This window comes from Ovis canadensis, chromosome 11 (genome assembly GCF_042477335.2).
Source record: "Ovis canadensis isolate MfBH-ARS-UI-01 breed Bighorn chromosome 11, ARS-UI_OviCan_v2, whole genome shotgun sequence".
In the NCBI taxonomy this organism is placed as follows: domain Eukaryota; kingdom Metazoa; phylum Chordata; class Mammalia; order Artiodactyla; family Bovidae; genus Ovis; species Ovis canadensis.
Window position 1 is genome coordinate 42,316,976 of NC_091255.1, and position 8,360 is coordinate 42,325,335.

Consider the following 8,360-nt stretch of genomic DNA (forward strand, 5'->3'; position numbering starts at 1 on the left):
GGCTGACCCAAAAACACTTCGTCCCCATGGCAGCCCCCTGCCAGGACACCCCTCCTTCCAGCACTCTCCCCCTCACTCTGGGTTCCGAGGACACCACACTTCAGTGCCCCCACCTCCCCGGCTTCTCCTCCCAAATTAAAGTCTCCGGCCCCCTGGCCCTAAGCTCCAGACTCCCATATCCAGTAAGATTTAAGCCAAATTAACAAAACATCCTGCTCAAAAGAGGTCCCTTGACCTCCCAGAAGAGCCGCCCCCAGGCCAGAGGAAGAGGAAGGAGGAAGGCTCGGCTGGACCCACCCCTCCCCACCACCACCAGCAGCTCTGTGCACCCTCCACAGAGGAGGAAGCCCAGGCTTGGAAGTGGTGTAGCCTGGTCTCCCGACACCATTCACAGGGTCTGCGTCTCCTCCCTGACACCATGGAAGTGTCACTTGCAGGGATGTGTCCTCAAAACCCTTGCCTGAGACGGTGTTGAGGGAGCTGGAAACACGCAGCTTGGAGAGGAGATGGTTCAGGGTCTCCAAACAACTGATCTGCGTCGTTCTCTGTGCTCTGGGAAAAGTCACTGTTGCCTCCCTCCTCCCTCCTCCTCCTCTTCCCACTCACCACCTCTGTTACAAGACTAACAGTCTAAGCTGTTGTATTGTGATGTTCTAAACCTGACCAACAGGACTAACCTGGACTAACCCTATTTCCTAACTAGATTTAAACTCAATAGAAAACAATGAAAAAAAACTGTAATCTCACTATCGTGATCCCCTCTACTGTTTTTTTCCTGGATTAAGGAATGCACTGAAAAAATATTTGCACGATTGATTCAGCCTTTCCAAACAATTGCCATCGTGCAAAACGTAAATGACCAAGACCCATCCCAACTCACAGGTCACCAATGAGAGGGGGTGACGTTCTGGGTGGCTCCTCACAACCCTTATCACACTGGACAGAGGGCAAGGAGGGCACCTTGACGTCCCGGTTCTTAGCTGGGCAGCTGAAACCTTGGCAAAGCACCCTTTGGCTCCACTGTTTGGTGCTTCTAGTATTTAGAGTCTCAGAAAACAAGCAAGCAGTCTGCTGTGGTCACAGTCTCTTCTTTTGCTGTTGTTATGAAACAGAGGGGAGATTTCCTCCACTCATTTGTTGCTTCAGCAAAATTTTTTAAATTATTTCTTTCTTTTTTGGCCATGCCTCACTGCCTGTGGGATCTTAATTCTTGGACCGGGGATCAAACCCATGGCCCCTGCATTGGAAGTGCAGAGTCTTAACCACAAGAGAGAGAAAAAAAAACCCAGCAGTTTTTTGAGTGGACAGTCCTGGGTGCTGGGGACATTGTGAAAAAAACACAGGGTCTGTGCTTCTCAGGAGGTGTGTTTGATTGGGGTGACTTAGGAAGGGGTTGATAGGGGTGACTCAGGTGATGCTGCAGGAACAGTCTGACCTCAGAGTGGCCGTGGTGAGTGCCACGGGAGGCTGGCGGGGCTCTGTTTCTGGAACTTCCCCCCGCCCCTGCTAACAGCGGTCTCCTGTTCAGAGCAGGCCTTGGGGGCTCACGGAGGCGGGAGGCAGATGCAGAGGCCCACACACGGGTCACCTCCACTCACATCCCGTCTCGCAGCACCCCTGTCCCAGTGGAAGGAGGAGCATCCCTGTTGTTGTTCAGTCACGTCTGACCCTTTGTGACCCCAAGGACTGTAGCTTGCCAGGCTCCTCTGTCCATGGGGTTTCCCTGGCCAGAGTACTGGAGTCAGTTGCCATTACCATCTCCAGGGGATCTTCTCCACCCAGGGACTGAACCAAAGTCTCCTGCATTGGCAGGCAGATTCCTTACCACTGAGCCGTGGAGGAAGCCCAGGAGCATCGATACTGGGCAGCAAGTGTCTGCCACTTGTACGGACCAGACAATAAGCACAGGGATAAACAGACACCTGGAAGAGCACCTGGAAGGCGGCTGGTGCCTCACAGATGATGGAGAATCTGCCCGCAGGCAGGGAGAACCATTCAGGAGCTGAGGGAAGGTAGGCCACCACCCCTGGTCAGGGCCCCGAGAGCTCCCCTGCCCCCAGTGCCTCCTTGCCCACCCCCCAGCCACCCCTCTCCCTGCACACATCGTTATCAAGGATCCAGAGCCTTTGATTCTGTGTTCTGGAGTGGAAACTGAGCATTAATACATTACATGTATGTATGTATTCATATATTTATTGTGTATAGAAAGAACTTACAAAGTTATATATATACACACAAAATTTGAAAGTATATATATATTTTAAAGTTCTCTAGAAGAGTCTAATATTCTGCCAGGGTTGAGCCCCCCTGGCAGAAGCCAGTACTGAAGTGTATTTTTCCAGCCAGTGACTGGGTGAGGATGGGCATGCCACCAAGTGTGGGCAGTGGGATGTGAAGGGAAGTCAACAGGCGTTAGATTCTGGGACAGGTTCCTCCCTGATGAAAACAGAAGCACTAGAAGGGATGAGGGTCTGAGAAGGTGATGTGTCTGGATGGGACACCTGGAACAGTTCAGCCATCTCGTGACCATGAGGACAGCTCCCTGAGCTCAGTAGGCCTGCTAAGAACGGGGCAGTTGGAAGATGGAAGCAACTTGGCTCGTGGAAGATGTTACTGAACTGCTGGCCCTGTTCTGTCTTTGGAGTCTTTGTTATCCATGATGATAAAATATCTCAAAAAAAGTTTTTGAACTGTGTTTTCTCAGCTATTTATATTTGAAATCATCTTATCAGATGGACAGACTCACCCTGCCCCCCCCCATCCCATCCCTACCCATCCTCTGGCTGGTGTCCTTCTCTCCTCCTCTTCCCCTTGGTCTCTCGGTATCCCAGCATCTTCCCAGCAGGACTGCTTGTTCTCTCTGGCAAGTCCCTTCCTCCCTGGCTCCCTCCCTAATCCTGAAGCAGCTGCTGGCTGGCCTCTAGGTGCTAAACTCCCATGCACACCAGTTCTTCCTTCCAGCCACTGCTGCCCACATGCCCTGAGTTCTGAACCAATGGGAGAGGCCAAGGGGGCATCTGGAGGAGGACTGCTTGGTGTCTACTCCAGGACCATATCAGGCATGTCAGAACAGAAAACGGAATCCTCTGTAGGTATTTTCAATAGCTGTTCAGTTGGTAAGTTGTGTCTGACTCTTTGCAGCCCTGTGGACTGCAGCACACCAGGCTCCTCTGTCCTTCACTATCTCCCAGAGTTTGCTCAAACTCATGTTCATTTCAGTCGATGATGCCATCGAACCATCTCATCCTCTGTCATCCCCTTCTCCTTTTGTCTTAAATCTTAACCAGCATAAGAGTATTTTCCAATGAATCAGCTCTTTGAATCAGGTGGCCAAAGTATTAGAGCTTCAGCTTCAGTCCTTCCAATGAATATTCAGGGATGATTTCCTTTAATTTTGACTGGTTTGATCTCACAAGCCTTGAGACACAGCCAAAAAGTAAATAAAAATATATAAATACATACTTACCTAAAGGGAATTAGGTCTCTACAAAAACACAGGAAAGTCTGGAGGAGCAGACACTGGGCAAGGCCTCCAGGAACAGCTCCCAGGACACATGAGAAGGGCTCACCGGGAGGGTTACCCTCCGCCTGGGGAATCAGAGCCACCTCTGAATTAACTGCTGTGGGACCATGGCCTTGCTCATCAAACCCAGGAGCCAATCTGTGCTTAAGGACAGAACTCAGTCCTCGCCCAGAGCCCAGGCTGCAAGGGAATCTGGGAAAGCTGGGTTTTAGCAACACTAAAAGCTGCAGTAGGAAGGGTAGTCGATGCTGAGGGTCAGCTGAGCTATTGCAAATCCCCAGACCTGCTTCTTGATCTCCGTGAATACATGCTAAGTCACTTCCGTCGTGTCCGACTCTGCAACCCCATGGACTGTACCCTGCCAGGGTCCTCTGTCCATGGGATTCTCCAGACAAGAATAGTGGAGTGGGTTGCCATGCCCTCCTCCAGGGGATCTTCCCGACCGAGCGATTGAACCTGCGTCTCTTACATCTCCTGCATTGGCAGGCAGAGTCTTTACCAGTAGCGCCACCTAGGAAGCCCTTCTTGATCTACTGCTGCTGCTGCTGCTAAATCGCTTCAGTCGTGTCCGACTCTGTGCGACCCCATAGACGGCAGCCCACCAGGCTCCCCCGTCCCTGGGATTCTCCAGGCAAGAACACTGGAGTGGGTTGCCATTTTCTTCTCCAATGCATGAGAGTGAAAAGTGAAATTGAAGTCGCTCAGTCATGTCCGACTCTTTGCGACCCCATGGACTGCAGCCCACCAGGCTCCTCCGTCCATGGGATTCTCCAGGCAAGAGTACTGGAGTGGGTGCCATAGTCTTGATCTACAACGGGCACTAGTTTCGGTGTTTACATCTGGCGTTCGTGTGAGGATGAAATGGGAGAACTCGGGGGAAGCTCTCGGTTTGGAGCTGCACCAGGGCCTGGTTGGTGCTTGTTACCACTGCTGAGACCTCCGCCCATAGCAAACCTCACTCTGACATGGGCTTTGAGTTCACTCCTCTGTGGAGAGTTCACTTTAGAAAGTTTAGAACAAAGGGTTTTGATAGGGTGGCCCAACAATGGGCTCCTTTATCACCAGCCACCCGGGACACGCTGCCCTTGGGGTTCTGGTCGGCTGCTCAGCCATGCCAGCCATTGTTGACTTTCCAGCCAGGAGTATTATATAAGCTGCATATTTATTTTGTTTATCAGAAATTCTGAAAATACCAACTGGGTGTGGGCTAAGCTGCTTAATTCCTAAAGGCAACAGAGATGGTTCCTGCAAGTGAGGCAGCCGCATCCAAAGCCAGCGCCCAGGCTCAGAGCCAGGCCTGGCGGACAGAGAGCTGGCAGAGCTGCTCCTTCTGGGAAGATCCAGGAGGAGGCACCAGGGGAAGCCACGTGCTTTCGGGTGCAGGTCTGATCACTCTCACAGCAGGGCCAAGCCCGTGGCCTTGGGGTCCCTGCCTGGCACTCAAGTTCTCTACCAAGAGGACAGCCTCCACCGGCCAGATCCTCACTCCAGGCTGCTTTCAACTCCACGGCAGGCTTTTAGCAAAGAGGATGGGGGTTGGTGGGAAGATGTTCTCAGCTCTCTGGTTTGACCCAAGTTTTTGAGTCAAAAACTTGAGTTTGTGGGGGAGAGAGAGACAGACAGACAGACATATGTGGAGAAACCACACACCCTTTGTTCCCTCACACGACCACGAGGCCCTGGGGGCGCCGTGCTTCCCTAATGACTGCCGTGGCACCCCAGGAGCGCTGCCTAGCCCTGGTTCCAGAGCACCAGGCTCACAGAACATCTTTCCTTTGAACCAGGGCCAGACATGAGCTCACGAGTCCTTGTGTGACCTTCTGGGAAATCAGTGTTCAGACTGGCAGCTGTTTTGCTGGAGAAAGATGACAGTGCTCTGTTCCCTGAAGCCCGTCTGCCTGGTAGGAATTTACAAGGTCGGCGGCTGGTAGAAATTTGAGTGACCCGTCCTCTCTCCCAGGAAGACAGAGGGCAGGAGCAGAGGGGCCTAAGCCCAGCCAGACACCCCGGCAGGAGGAGCGTCTCCACCCCGAGGTCTTTTTCAGAGAGCAGGCCAGCAGTTGCTAGGCAGACAGATAAATGTTTTCTTCCTCTTTTTCCCCCCAAACTGTGCTCATTGTGACACAGGCGGGAGAGGCAGCTGCGGAGCACAGGTGCAGTGTCTCCTCTACCCACGCCATGGCAGACAGCCAGGGTTGACGCCAGCACAGGTCTGCTGGGCACTCTGCAAGATGACATCCACGTAGAGCTGGAGGGCCGGAGAAGAGCGCATTGCCACCCAGATTGATACAGACCAGCCCCACATTCTGGCCCCACCACTTCATTTGGGCAGTCTATTTCCCTGAGCTTCAGTTCTCTCATTTGTAAAGGGAGATAAGCATACACCTGAAAAGGTTGGGACTAGATGAAATATGATGTCATGGCTAAAGCTGCCTGTCCAGTCAACACCTCTACACATGCTCCTATGCTCAACACACATCCGCAGGAAATCTGCAGGAAGGAAAATGCCGTGAGGCAAGCTCATTTTCTCTTGAATCTTTTTCTCCTCCTTTTCGTTCTCGTCCATCTTCAAACAGATCTGTTATGCAACAAAACTGTTATGCAGACTATCTAACCTGCTTAAGGAAAGAAACCCAAGGACTTTTGCAGTGTTCATTAGCCTCTTATAAGCTAGTCTCATCTGGTCCATTCTTTTAGACCATCAGGAATCAAGGACCAGAGTTAAGGAAGAAAAAGAAAACAGACTCTAACACCTATTAAATGCCTATGTTGTTCCAGGCACTTCCATATATGTTAGCTCATTTACTTGCATCAGTACTTTCTGTGAGGTTTAAAAAAATTTTTTTTCACTTTTAATTGTGGTAAAATATACATAACCTAAAATTAAACATCTTAAACATTTTAAAGTGCATATATAGGAATTCCCGGGTGGTCCACTGGTTAGGTGGAGAAGACGATGGCACCCCGCTCCAGTACTCTTGCCTGGAAAATCCCATGGACAGAGGAGCCTGGTAAGTTGCAGTCCATGGGGTCGCTAAGAGTTGGACACGACTGAGCGACTTCACTTTCACTTTTCACTTTCATGCATTGGAGAAGGAAATGGCAACCCACTCCAGTGTTCTTGCCTACAAAATCCCAGGGATGGCAGAGCCTGGTGGGCTGCCGTCTGTGGGGTCACACAGAGTCGGACGCGACTGAAGCGACCTAGCAGCTAGCAGTAGCAGCCACTGGTTAGGACTCCATGCTTCCACTGCAGGGGCACAGGTTCAATCCCTGATTACAGAACTAAGGTCCTGCAAGATGCACAGCATGGCCAAGAAAAACCTCTATATGAAAAAACACTGTAAAGTGTATCAGCTCAGTGCTGTTAAGCACATTCACATTGTCCTGCAACCAATCCCCAGAAGTCTTTCCATCTTGCAAGACTAAAGCTCTACACTCACCAAACAGCTCCCCCTCTCCCTTCCCTGAGCCCTTGGCAACCAACATTTTGCTGTCTATGAACTTGATGATTCCAGGGACCTCGTATAAGCATCTCCTAGGGTATTGCATCAGTGTTTGTCTTTTGGTGACTGGCTTATTTCACCTAAAATGATGCCCTCTGTGTTGGTATTGTTGATGTGTGGCATCCGTCAGGACTTCCTTACTTTTTAAGGATGAATAATTATAGTCCATTGACTGAATAGATAACAGTCTGTTTTTCTATTTCCTCAATGGACACTTGGGTTGCCTCCACCTTTTGGTTACTTGTTTTTGACTGGTTGTCCTTAGGTTTTTGTTTTTGTAAGTTATTTCTTGTTTAGCTTTTGACCACACTGGTTCTTCATTCCTGTGGGAGGACTTTCTCTAGCTGGGGGCTCAGGCCTCTCATTGCAGTGGTATCTCTTGTTGCAGAACACAAGCTCTAGGGCACACAGGGTTCAGTAGTTGTGACTCACGAGTTTAGTTGCTCCACAGCATGTGGGATCTTCTCGGACCAGGGACCAAACCACTGCCCCTTGCACTGGCAAGCGGATTCTTATGCCACTGGACCACCAGGGCATTCCCTGTGCTTAGGTTTTGACCTCCTCACCTAGAAGCATTTACAGACTTAGATGTCGGTTTGCTTGTAGACCTCTTTGTTTAATTAATCTGACGCTCCCCTTGAGCAAACAGTTGGGTTCAGCAAACCACTTCATGGGCAGGTGTGACAGAAAGTGTCAAGAGGGGGTGTCCTCTTTGCTCCCTGGCTGGCTATGATCTGATGGGTCTGGGAGCAAGCTTGGCCCTTCACACTAGAACGTCTGCCTCTCTAACAAGACCCACGTGAAGGACAGGAAGGCCAGGGTTTGCTCAGTGGGGGTCACTACAAAGATGATGCTGGGGTTGGGGAGAGAACTGCAGGTTCAGGGGTCATGGGGTTGCAAGGGACTGACCTACATTCATCATCTCAAGTAGAACATGAGGAGGCAGGGGCGTCATCTGGTAGCAGGAAGGAATGGCCAGGCCATAAAATGACCAGACGTGGAAAAGACTGAAAAAGCCAAACCAGTGAAAAGTGAATGATACTCTGGCCCTCTCCCTCACGGCACACAGGGTCTCCCATCTGTGCCCCTCTGCCCACCACTGCCCGTCTCCTCCCCTCCCACGCAGCTGCCTCTGCTGCCAGGCCCCCAGCCCTGGGTTTAGCTGGACTCCCTCCAGTCTTGCCCCGGCCTGGCCGAGTCCGCCCAGACCTGAGCCTCCAGCCCCGCCATCTCTCGGACCGGCTCCACGCCCACACCCCCGAAGTCCCAGGAGAGAATCTGATTGGCCCAGCCCGGCCAAGGCGGCCAATAAACCTCGGTGGAGAGGCAGT